The sequence below is a fragment of the Staurois parvus genome, unplaced genomic scaffold, assembly GCF_062004578.1.
Source record: "Staurois parvus isolate SC_StPar_1 unplaced genomic scaffold, SC_StPar_1.0 ptg000885l, whole genome shotgun sequence".
In the NCBI taxonomy this organism is placed as follows: Eukaryota; Metazoa; Chordata; class Amphibia; order Anura; family Ranidae; genus Staurois; species Staurois parvus.
Window position 1 is genome coordinate 1,903,356 of NW_028318681.1, and position 13,364 is coordinate 1,916,719.

A 13,364-nucleotide genomic window follows, 5' to 3' on the forward strand; every position below is an offset into this window, starting at 1 on the left:
AATTCGCAGGGACATCACCACTGCTCAGACTTCCGCCCCACCTAGCATCCCTCACACGAAAACCCCCTCGACACTCCTCTCCTTCAACCTCACCACTGTCCAGACCTCCACCCCACCCAACATTCCTCACGCTAAAACCCCCTCAACACTCCACTCCTTCGACCCCGTTACCACCCAAGAGGTCACTAAGATCTCTGAAGCTCGCCTTAGCACCTGCCCCCTTGACCCTGTCCCCACACAACTCCTACGATCACCCTCCTCCTCCATCCTACGCTCCCTCACTCACATCTTTAATCTCTTCCTCTCTACTGGCACATTCCCCTCCACTCTGAAGCACGCGCACATCACTCCCATACTTAAAAAACCCTCCCTGGATCCCACTGACCTGAACAACCTTAGACCCATCTCCCTGCTGCCATTTACATCCAAACTCATCGAACGCTTTGCCTATAATCGCTTAAGCTCCCACCTCACCGACAACAACCTCCTTGATCCTATTAATATATAGTACCCCCTGTGCTATTATACCGTTAAAACGCTAAGCAGCCAGCACTTAAGTGCCACAACCCAGGCACCAAACACAGTCAAAAAATAGAAAACATAAAACAGTGCAGCGCTACAAATTCCTATACAAATGAACATATAATATATGCTAATCCAATATATCTCATCCCTTGTAGGAATATAGTACTGTGGTCACTCCCAGTGACATCTAAAATAGCGTTTGTTACACCACACCATAGGTGTACTGCCTGTGTGGATCCTAATAGGGTGCACCAAGATGGCACCCACGCTGGATATGACGTCACTGCGCGGTCCGTTTAGGCCCCTCCCACTGGCGTATCTATGCGTTACGTCACGATTGGTGCACGTGATTTCCTCAGGATATCCTGAGGAAGTCACGTGCACCAATCGTGACGTAACGCGTAGATACACCAGTGGGAGGGGCCTAAACGGACCGCGCAGTGACGTCATATCCAGCGTGGGTGCCATCTTGGTGCACCCTATTAGGATCCACACAGGCAGTACACCTATGGTGTGGTGTAACAAACGCTGATGAATAGCTGCATAAGTGTGAGTAGACAACTGTAGTGTGGCTTTTAATAAAGTAAACGGTTTTACACTATGTTGGATCTTTTGGCTTTACTGGGGATTGTTATGGAGAGGCACCTGTCCTAGTACCGGGAGGTATTAACTGGACACAAAACCTACCAGAGGAGGAGAGTCCCACCACTACTGCTGAGGAGGATTCCATGGTTTTGGAGGAACATAAAGAGGCACTTTTAGCTCATTGGTCCTGAGGGGCCTGGGCAGGAAGGTGAGGGGGCACCCCTGTCACTGTGGATTCACACTCAGTTTGGAGCACCTGCATGAAGAGTTGTTGTGTTTCACTTATTAGGACACTCAAGGACATAGTATTTTAGATGTCACTGGGAGTGACCACAGTACTATATTCTTACAAGGGATAAGATATATTGGATTAGCATATAATATATGTTCATTTGTATAGGAATTTGTAGCGCTGCACTGTTTTATGTTTTCTATTTTTTAACCTCCTGATCCCCTACAATCTGGCTTCCGTCCTCTACACTCCACTGAAACCGCCCTACTCAAACTCACCAACGACCTGCTAACCGCTAAAGCCAATGGCCACTACTCAGTGCTACAACTCCTCAACCTCTCCGCGGCTTTCAACATGGTCGACCACCCCCTCATCCTCAAAAGACTATACTCTTTCGGCCTCAGAGACTCCGCTATCTCCTGGCTCTCTTCCTATCTATCACAACGCTCCTTCAGCGTTACCTATAACGCTGCCACCTCCCCCTCACTCCCCCTCTCTGTTGGGGTCCCCCAAGGTTCTGTCCTCGGGCCCCTTCTCTTCTCCATCTACACCTCCTCCCTTGGTCACCTGATAAACTCCCATGGCTTCCACTACCATCTCTATGCCGATGACACTCAAATCTATCTCTCTACCCCTCGCCTCATCCCTTCAGTCTCCGCCCGAATCACTAGCCTTCTGAACGACATTTCAGATTGGATGTCACTTCACTTCCTCAAAGTAAACCTTGCCAAAACCGAGCTCCTAGTTTTCCCCCCAGCCCGCGCCCCCCCCCCCCCGACCTCTCCATCACGACCAACAACACCACCATCAGCCCCACCCCGCAAGCCAGAGTACTTGGTGTCATTCTAGACTCCAATCTGTCTTTCCAGCCCCAGATCCAATCGCTGACAAATTCATGCAGACTCCACCTCCACAACATCTCCAAAATACGCACATTCCTAACTCCAGAAACTACAAAGCAACGCGTTCACTCCCTTATCATATAACGACTTGACTACTGTAACTCCCTCCTTGTCGGCTTACCCCAACACAGGCTAACCCTGCTTCAGTCTACTCTGAATTCTGCGGCCAGACTCATCCACCTTACTAACTGCTCCGTATCTGCCACCCCCCTCTGCCAATCCCTCAACTGGCTTCCGATTGCCCAACGCATAACACTCAAAATACTAACACTGATGTACAAAGCTGTTCATAACACTGCCCCAAACTACATCACCGACCTGATATCCATCTACCACCCAAATCACACTCTCCGCTCCTCACAAGACCTCCTACTCTCTAGTTCCCTGGTCTCCTCCTCCCATGCCCGCCTCCAGGGCTTCTCCCATCCTCTGGAACTCACTACCCCAATCCATCAGACTGTCACCTACCCTCCTCACCTTTAGGCGCACCCTGAAAACCCATCTCTTCAGAGAAGCCTACCCCGCCCTCACCTAACTGCTGATCTCCTCCGCTCCCCCCACCACTCCATCCCCCACTGCTATTTCCTCCTGTACCACTCTCCCCTCCCTCCTAGATTGTAAGCTCCAAGGAGCAGGGCCCTCGAACCCCTCATGTATTTTATTGTATTGTTACTGTATTGTCTCATGTATTGTCTCCCATTGTAATGTACAGCGCTGAGCAAACTGTTGGCGCTATATAAATACAGTATAATAATAATATTTAGACTACTACAATAAAGAACATATTTTAAAATATATAATACTAATAATAATATTCAACAACTATATTTTTTTTTGTTTTTTTTTTGTTTTTTTTTTTAATTTTTTTGTTTTTTTGGGTTTTTTTTTAAAGCATTAAATACTATAACTTCTACAAGACAGGAAAACTCTTAAAATATATAATACAATAAATACATCTAAGCTGATAATATTAATAATAGATCTCTATAATACCATTCTCCTCATCGATCACATAGTCGATTCCATTGTCATCTAGAAACTCTCTCATACGGTTGAAATCCTGGTTCCCTCGCACGATAGGAATGTTCGCCCGGCACATGGGACAGGTAGCACTCTGTTCAACCCATTGTTGGAGGCAGCGGTTGTGGAATTGGTGATCGCAGGGTAGGGTAGTATTGGCGTCTCCATCTTCACAATCTGCTAAACAAATGGTACAGATTACCTGCTCCTCGCCGCGAGGCTCCATGGCCGGTGCTCCCTGTGGCTCCATGGCTGGTGCACCCTGTGGCTCCATGGCTGGTGCACCCTGTGGCTCCATGGCTGGTGCACCCTGTGGCTCCATGGCTGGTGCACCCTGTGGCTCCATGGCCAGAGCTCCCTGTGGCTCCATGGCCAGAGCTCCCTGTGGCTCCATGGCCGGTGCTCCCTGTGGCTCTGGGTGGTGCTCAGCAGCCCTGTTGCGGTCTCTTGGAGATCGGCTTCGGCTGATGGCGGCGTCCTCCCTTCTCTGCCGATGTTGCGCTCTGGACCTCGTCCGATGAGCTATGGGAGACTCTCCGCCCTCCTGACGTGATGGCCTTCCACGAGATGGACGTCGTGAAGATCTCGGCATCCTGGTAGTAATTGATGCCGGAGTACCTGAAAACAGCTTAAATATATCTAATATTAAGTAGAAAAGGTACAATTTCTGGGGAAATTGTGTTCTTGCCTGCAGCAGTAGTCTACAAGTGCAGTGGGCGGAGTAGCATTTGTCACTCTGCTGGCTGCTCACACACCTGGGTTCCTATGGCAACTCACTCTACAGCAAGGGCAGAGGAGTGGGCGGAGCCTCTGTTGACACAGCTGGGTTGCTATGGCAACTCACTCTGAGAAGCATTTTTATATACACACTGCTCCAACTTGCCAACTTCACTGGCGATTGCCATCTTCAAACACTTGTAGTTTTAAAAGTATAAATGCTACCGTGAAAAGGGTTATATTGTTAGAATCACAAGAACCAGACCTAAATTTTGATGTATAGTATGTGTCTGAAATATTAAAAATGAATGCACAGTCGCAGTTTAAAAATGTCCCTTAAAATTTCAGGTGACTGTGAGTGAAGTTTCAATGAAAGTCAATGGGAGGGGTGAGTTGCAAACAAATGGTCATATTGTGAAAACTATCAGGACTATGGCTTAGCCGTGAACATTTTTAGTGACAGCAGGGTTAGCTGAACGTTTTGATATAAGATATGTGTAGGTGGGCTTGAAAATGACATAGTGATGGCAGTTTACAAATCATGTTATGATTTTTCCTTCCACACTGTAGCTTTGTCATTTCTCACTCTAGTTGCACCATTCATTCCTATGGGAAAATTTCACCACAAAAACCGCGATATTTCGTGAACGATTCGGCGAAACGTTCCACAAAGTAATAGCAATCCGATCGGGAACAATCCGCACGTTTTGATATATTACTTGTCTTTGTAGTGTAAAAACTGTGGGAGGAGTTAGCGTGGCAAATTTGGCTATAAGAATAAGAATATATTTGTGAGATAACAATAAGTGATCTTTGCAAGAACACTGAATTACACAGGATTGGGGCCATTCAATGGTTATTATTGAGTTCTGCCACAAGATGGCATTCTCAGGTGTAATACCGCTCCTCGCCATAGATGTCTCCCTTCCCAGTCGGCTCTATACAGAGAAAACGGCGGCCATCTTTAGCTATGTAAAGTCTATGGGAGGCGGAGGAGAGGAGCAGCTGAGAGGGGAACAGGAAAGGAACGGCCGGGGTGGGGATGATGGCCTCCCGGGGGGAGCTGAGCTGAGCAGGTGAGGAGGACAGAGGGCAGGAGAGCTGGGTAGGTGGATGGAGGAGGCCGGGGGGCTTTGTGGAGAAGGCTGGGGGGATTGTCTGTATAAAAAGGCTGATAGGAGGTCATGTCTGGAGAAGGTGGGGGAATAAGAGGCACAGATATAGCTGGGGCTCCCCAACCTGCCCCCCAGCGTCCCCCCCACCTGCCTCCTCAGCATCTCCCCAATTTCCCCCTCAGCGTTATCCCCCCCGCCCCATTCAGCTTTATCCCCCCCACACCCTCAGCTTTATCCCCCCCCCTCCACACCCTCTGGGTTATCCCCCCCGCACCCACTTAGCTTTATCCCCCCCTCCGCCCACTTAGCGTTCTTCCCCCCTGCCCCCTTAGCGTTTCCCCCCCCCACCTTTTCCCCCAGTTTCCCCCCCCCAGCCCAGTGTTTCCCTCCACCTGCCTCCCCCAGTTTTCCCCCAGAACACTGGGGAGGCAGACTGTGGCTGACCCCCCCCAGGCCTGCACAGGGTACAGCTCACTGAAATCAAAATAAAAGAAAAACAAAACTGTGTGACTGGCCCCCAAGTTGTGGCCAACAATGCCCTGAGTGTCCGAGTTCTCCAGTCCTCCCACTTCTTCCACAAGTCTTTCAGTGCCGCATTCCTGGGCCGTCCTGGTGTCATCCGGCCCTCAGAGTGTAACCAGTCCTCACCCAGGGTGCGTTTTTTTAGGTCATGTGGCAGAAATGTGCTGGTTGTTAAGAAGTGGCCGCCCACCGGCATCCTTCACAGCCAATCAATAGCTGCTAGTTAAAGGATAAGTTCACTTTTTATGAATAAAAGCACTTTTTTTTTTAAATTTTCTGGTGGAAAAAAAATGTGCACTTATTTATTTGTTTCAGGAGCCTGTAAAGCTTTGTACCAGCAATCAGCAGATGGCTGATTGCTGGTACTCAGCAATCACAGAGATCACCAGATGCGCGCTGCTGGGGGCACGCGGGAGGGCGCGTTCTAGGAGGATGTCGTATGACGCCCTCCCAGAACTGGACAACTGCGCTGTAGCCTTTATTCGGCTATAGGCTGGTTGTCAAATGGTTAAGAAGCCAGTACCTGATGACGTCCTTAACAACCAGCTATTCACCAATATGCTTTGCAATGCAACACATTTAACACACACCACAAAACGCACAGCAACCGTGGTATAAACGTGTGAAATATGCATATGTGTTTTTGCCGCAAGTCAGCGTGAAAGTAGCCTAAGTGATGACACAGCCCCTGTGATGTTGCTTGTCACATGGTGTTTCGGGAAGTAAACAGAGGAAGGCTTGTGAGAGTGAGAACCAATACTATAGATCTGTGATCATGTCATTAGAGCAAAGGTGTCTTCACATCGCAGCATTTTAGGATACTGAGAATATTCGTTAGAATGCACACGTGCCAGAGGTGTCCCCAGGAAGGTAAACATCAGTATTGTATTAACCGCTTCCCGTCCACCCTATAGCAGAAGTACTGCTACAAGGCGGCACGGGTGCACAAAATCACGTGTATATACCTGATTTTGCATTTCCAGGTAGGGGGCGCCCATGTGCCCTACCCGCGTCACCATTCGCGGCTGCAGCTATCAGTCACCGGGTCCCAGTCGGTGTTTACTCACCGGCACACGGTGATTGCCGAACATCTCCGACAGTGAAGGGGGGGGGGGGGGGGGGGAATGGTTTGTAAACAAAACAGTTCTCTCCCCTGTCAGCTCCTGCCCACTGCTTTGCATGGCTGTGCAGAGCACTAACACACAGCCCCATAGTAACACAGAACACAGGTTAACCCTTTAATTGCCCCACATGTTAACCCCTTCCTCCCAGCTGCCATTAGTACAGTGTCAGTGGTTTTTATTAGCACTGATCACTGTATTGGTGTTCTTAGGGATGTCAGTGAAAACAGGTCAGTTCCACCCAGTGTCAGAATGCCCACTGCAGTCCCGCTATAAGTTACTGATCGCCGTCATTACTAGTAAAAAACTAAAAAAAAAAACCCAGTATATATACCGCCATTTGTAAACACTATAAATTTCACGTAAGCCAATTAATTTACACATATTGGGATTTTTTTATAGCAAAGACATGGAGCAGAACACATTTTGGCTTAAATTTGTGATGAAATGTGATTTTTAAAAAATTTTTACTGGACATGTCTAAATGTCTAATAGCAAAAAGTCAAAAATATTGGTTTTTTTTTTCAAAATCGTCACTTTTTTTTTTTTTTATTGTGCAAAAAATAAAAATGCATAGGCAATCAAATACCACCGTATCATTGACCAGCCGTAATGCAAAACAATGGCCTGCTCAGGAAGGGGGTTAAATCCTCTGGAGGGCAAGTGGTTAAAGGTTAATTCACCTTTTGTAACATGTTACCCCCATATTCAGAGTGTAACATGTTATGAAAGCACTGGCCCCCGCTCCCTGCAGATCACCAGCTTTGTCAGCTAGTGAGCGATCTTCTCCCCGATAGCTGTCAAATGTTTAAAAAATGTGGCCGTGCGGGGCTCCATTTGCCTGGTCACATCACTCCTCTGTGAATGAGAAACTACTAGTCCCGACAGACTTAGCGGCTGTCAGTTTGTAGTTCTCAATGAACTACCACGGCACTGTGGAGCACTGGGATAGTTCATTCAGTCTTTCTGTCAGTATATCTGCTTGCTTGTACATCCTGTATGGGGTGAGCAGATGTACTGACAGATCTGCAGGAGACCTGCATGGCATCAGTGATCTGCCTATCGCTGGTGCAATGCTTTCCAGGCTTCGGCAGCAAAAAATAATGCACATTTTTTTACCTGCATATAAAATGTGCATTTTTTTTTTTTTTTTATCAAAAGGTGAACTTACCCGTGAACTAAAGGGCTTTGGAAGGTGAGAATACCGGCAGCAAGTATTATGGAGTATTTTAATTCTTGGGATTAGAAAGCCTTAATGTATAACTAAAGGAAAAACTTTTTTTTTTTTTTTTTGGGGGGTAGAGAGGAGAGGGATTAGAACACCTGTCAGGTTTTTATTGCTGTCTTTGTCCCTGAGAGATCCCCCCTCTCTATGTGTCCTGTTTGCCATTATCATCGAAGGTAAATGTAAAAGAAAATCCCAAATTTTGTGTTGTCCCCAGAAAAGTAATAGAGGGGAAATCTTCCAATGAGGGACCCCAAAGTATTCCCTTAATTTTAAGGGATTTTTTTGACTTCCTGTTTTGGCTATGGGACAGGAAGTGAAGGTAAATCTCCCCAATGGGACACAGATGGCAAAAAATAAAACTGACGGGGGTTATAAATGTCCAAAATGAAAAAGAAATGTTGCCTATAGTTCTACTTTATACCCCTATTAAAACATTGAACTCTTTCTTAGCAGGATCAGTGATGTTCTCGCCTATGCCGTCCCTTCACCCACTTGTCTCCCCCCCCCCCCCCCCCTTGAGCTGACATCTTAATTGTGGTCACCCAGCTGTGACACCTTTTGGCTTCACAGCTGGGTGCCCACTGCACGAGGTGTACTGCACCTCCCGAATGGTCCGGCAGTCTTCTTGGACCTGTAAAGTGTCCTAGAAGACTGTGGGGGGAAGGAGGAGGGCATGCTAGAACCAGGGACCCGCTCCCCCCCCCCCAAAAAAAAGTGTAAAATGTGGCAGTGGAGGGGGTAGGAGGCAGACAAACAGAGCTGCCCCTTTTGGTGGAGCTCCCTTTAATATATCTATAAATTATTTTTTTTTAAATGCAAACAGTAACTGAAATTTGATTTATTATCAGCTTCTTGAAGTCAGCAGAGATCAGACTAAGGGGGGGGGGGGGGTGCTGCAGCAGTGCAAGGGACCAGTTGATTGTGCTCATGTGCTGATAGGAGGAGAAGGGGAAGTGACAGAAAGATTCGGCTTTCTGCTTCTCTCTTTACTGTTCAGTCATAGGCTAGGGGAAAGGCAAGACCTGTAAGTGTTAGTTATCTGCAGCAGAGAAAAATGGGGTTCCTGCTCTGACAAACAGTACTGTGCTGTGTGGCAGAGCTGTGTAGATTTCAGGACTGGAGGGATAGAAATATAAGTCCTTTGTCAGATAAGACCTGTATAAATATTTCAGCCATATGTTTGAGGTTAATATTATATAAAGGCTGGTATGTGTGAAATGTATTTATATATTTTGTTGTTTCTTTTTGTGTATTTTTCTCCTGGTTTAAGGTTTCTGCTGGTTTCTCCTTGATCAGTGATGGTCCAGTGAGCTAAGCAGTGTGTGAGATGATTAAGTAAGAAGTTGGGACCATGGGGCAGAAGAAAAAGCCATTTCTCAGGTTACTGGATTACCTGGTGATCATAGGCGCAAGGTAAGCCATGGTTCCTTTTCATGTTTTATCACTAGAGTACTACAGCAGGCATCACTCGGGCAGTTTAGTTCTATAACCAAAACACACATACATTGTCAGCAGCAATCCACTGCCTATCCAGAGCTCCTTTTTATTCTTAGTAATTTCAGATCATACACTAGAAGGATAGATGACATTTTAGCAAAAATCAATATTCCATCTCTCTGTTCTCTCCTTTGTCTTTGGCTCAGAGACAGCAGCGGGAGCCATTGGCCAGTGAGGAGGAAGCCGGGCCAGGCTGTGCTTTGTGAGTCAATAGACACTCAGAGCTGGCTCTGCAGTGAACCTGCACGAGTGCTCCCATAGCCAGTGGCTTGCTATGAGGACACTTGGCAAAGGGGGAGGAGCCAGGGACCCGAGGGGAGCACAGAGCAGGTAAGTATGACATGTTTATTATTTTAAAGAAAATAAAATGGGTTTAGAATCACTTTAAGTTGCTGTTTTGAGACAATTACAGGGGATTGCCATATCTGTTTTCCTTTTGAAAATGTAAAAGTCAACACATTCTTCAATTTAAATCAGCTAAATACATTTTGGATGCTTCAAAACAAAAGTATTGTAACAAAAAAAAAATATTTTGTCTAGTGGTACATAGAAATGAAAATTCTGGTGCCGAAAATGAAAATTCAAAATGCACTTAGCCGAGAACCGAAATGCACAATTTTTAAACATGAATATATATTTTTTTGAAAAAAATACACTTTGATTAGAAAAAAAACAACAATATATACCTCAATTTTTTTGTAAAATATGAAAGAGAATTTTACGGCGAGTAAATAGATGCCCAACATGTCATGCTTTAAAATTGTGCACGCTCTTGGAATGGTGTGAAACTGCGGTACTTAAAAAATCTCCATGGGTGATGCTGTAAAAATTTCTACAGGTTAGCAGTGTAAAGTTACAGAGGAGGTCTAGTGCGATAATTATTGTTCTTGCTCTGATGTTCGTGGCGATACCCTCACACGTGGTTTGAATATTGTTTACATATGTGGACATGGCCTACATATGCGTTCACCACTACGTGGGGTGACAGGGACACTTTCAACTTTTTTTTAATTTATTTATTTTTGTTTTGTTTTTTGCACTGTCCCTTTAAAAAAATTGTTATCACTTTTATTCTTATCACAAGAAATGCATGCATCCCCTGTGATAGAAATAATTAGTGACAGGTCCTCTTTATGGAGAGATATGGGGTCAATAAGACCCAACATCTCTCCTTTACAATGTAAAGAATTGGATCAAAAAAAAACCCATTGATCTAGTGCTTTAAAAAAAAAAAATGTCCGTAACTGGAAGTGACATCGCTCCGGTCCTCCAAGGGCATAGAGATGAGTGGAGGCCATCTTTCCTTCACTCATCTCTATGCCCAGCGCCGGGATCGATGGTTTCTCAGGTGAGGCTGAGAACTCCCGAGTGGCGGCAGCGAGGGGCGGGGTTTTTTTGGCACCCGTATCGGTGCTTTTTTTCATTTCGGCCGACGGCCGAAAGGGGTGTTTTTGGCAGAAACGCTTCGGGCCACTGAAATTTCGGTGCATCCCTAGTTTGGTCCACTACCTGCAATGCTGCTGAGAAGGACCCTTTCTCGCTGTGTGGAGGCAACGGTTGCCTTTCAGAGATCTGATACACCCACTGCTGAGTCAGAGACAGAACTCTCCAATCTGCAAGGTGCATGAGTGTCGCTGATCCCAAAGCTATAGGTCTGTCCTCTGCAGAACAACTGCTGCTTCCACAGAAAGAGCAAGGGTCCTTCACTGCAAAATGCTGTCAGGGGAAAAAAAGCTCAGTTCACGGGAAAGAAAGTACGTAAATTTCATTTGGGTTCAGCGTTGCATGACCACGAAATTGTCAGTTAAAGTAACGCAGCGCTGTAATGCAAAGAATGGGCTGGTAAGGAAGGGGGGGGGGGTAAATCCTCAGTAGGGCAAGGGGTTAAATATGTGTTAACCTCAACACAGTGTACCATAAATAATCAAATGCAAACTGCTCATATTACAACATTGTGTATACATTCGATAAACATAAAGTAAACCAAAGAATATGTAAGTTAAAAGTTCAAAAAGATAATACGAAGGTGTGAAAAGGGCCAGTGGTTTGGTACTTGTAATAACATGCTCCACTTAACAGTACTGTTGGTGCCCCACATGGACCAACACTCACCCTATGTAGGTGACCAATTATCTCTAGTATGGTCAACAGCACTTGTGGTGTATTCCCCTGTACAATCATCACAGTTTTGTTTATCCGGGTAGTATGCAGCACACCAGATGAATCCACTCATAGAAAGGATTCCCCCTCTATTTTTACTACATTCTCTCGGGCCCTTAGTAATGTGGGGTCCTTCAGTTGTTCAGTGGCAAAATTTTCCCTGTGTACTTCTAAGTCAAACACTAGGGGTTGTAGGCTCCTCCCTAGGCTCTGTTTTCCCTGCTAATACTGGCAAGGGAAACACAGGCTCAATCCTCACCCTCAGAGGATTCCCTAGGATAACCTTCAGGCTCTGAAGGACCATTTAATGGGAAATCTGGGCCATTCTAGAGCTCCCAGAATTTTGGGAAATCCCTCCCCACAATGGCGTCATGTGGCAGTTGGGGAACCAGATCCACCTGATGACACAGGTTACCGAGGGAGGTCTCAAAGGACACTGTTGCCACTGGATACTCTCTCGTGTCCCCATGAACACAAATGACTGCCAATTTTCTAGGGTGCAAGGTTTTTCCCGTTACCAATTCAGTTTTTTCCAAAGTAACCAGGCTACCTGAATCCAACAATGCAACAACATTTTTACCATCAATACCCATTTTGCATAAAGGTTTCTCATTTCCCTTTTCAGCAGTGCAAGTAACAGTTGCAAATGGGGACTGCTGTCTCTCAGTAAGAAAGTCACAGTGCATTGGTTCATCCGTACTTGGGCAATCTGCTGCTACATGTCCCTTTTCCCGGCAGCGGTAACAGATTATCCTTCTGCTCACCTCTGGCGGGTTTGGCTTTCCAGGCCGCTCACGCCAGATATTGGAAACAGTCCCAAAAGTACCTTTCGTTCCCCCTTTTCCAATCTCTCCACCCCCATCCCTTGGTGCAATGTTACCCATTGCTGGGGATGGTCTGGTCTTGGGGTGGAAAGTCGGTGATTCCTTGAGGGAAGACGTAAGATTTTCAGTCGCTAGATATCTCTCCACAAGGTCCAAAAGCTTGTCTGCTGTTTGTGGATCTCCATGACTCATCCATTTCTGCAAGGTAGTAGGGAGAGACCTCAGAAATTTGTCCATCACCACCCTTTCCACAATCTTTGGTCCAGACAGTGTATCTGGCTGCAGCCATTTCCTGGTCAAATGAATAAGGTCATACATTTGGGATCGGGGTGGTTTTCCCAGTCGATAACTCCAGTTGTGTACCCGATGAGCCCGGACAGCCAGGGTTACGCCCAGCCGCGCCAAAATTTCCATTTTTAAACGATCCTAGTTCTTGGCTTCCTCAGGCTCAAGGTCAAAATAAGCCTTTTGGGACTCGCCAGATAGTGGGGTGGCCACTAGTCCAGCCCACTGCTCTTTAGGTCAACTTTCTTTTTCAGCTGTCCTCTCAAAAGTGGTCAGAAACATCTCAGGGTCCTCATCTGCAGACATCTTTGGCAGCAGGTGACTTACACGGAAAGATGGTATGGTAGTAAAATCACTCCCAGCCTCAGTCTGCTCACTCTGCTGAAGCTGTTTCATGATGGCTGCAATTTGCTGTTGGTGTATCTGTTCCTGCCATTCCAACGATTCCCTAAGGCGTGCCTACGCCTGTTCCGGGGCTTGCTGCTGGGCTGCAAGGCTCTGTTGCAAAACCTGCTGCTGGGCTGCAAGGCTCTGTTGCAAAACCTGCTGCTGGACTGCAAGGCTCTGTTGCAAACTTGCATTTGTTTTCTGCTGACTTGCATTTGCCAAAGCAAGCTGTCTCAGTATCTCT

General features: G+C 46.4%; 1 long non-coding RNA gene across 17 annotated transcripts in view; it reads left to right on the forward strand.

The window, feature by feature from the left end:
• Nucleotides 1-13,364, forward strand: part of LOC149442481 (uncharacterized) — an 876,277-nt gene that overhangs the window by 299,482 nt on the left and 563,431 nt on the right. For 16 of the 17 annotated variants that reach the window (XR_016307175.1, XR_016307176.1, XR_016307168.1 and 13 more), the window contains one exon: nt 9,238-9,380. This is a non-coding gene — a long non-coding RNA (uncharacterized LOC149442481). Of the gene's footprint in view, nt 1-4,946; nt 5,058-9,237; nt 9,381-13,364 lie in introns of those variants that run through there. The other variant, XR_016307180.1, reaches the window with a different exon arrangement.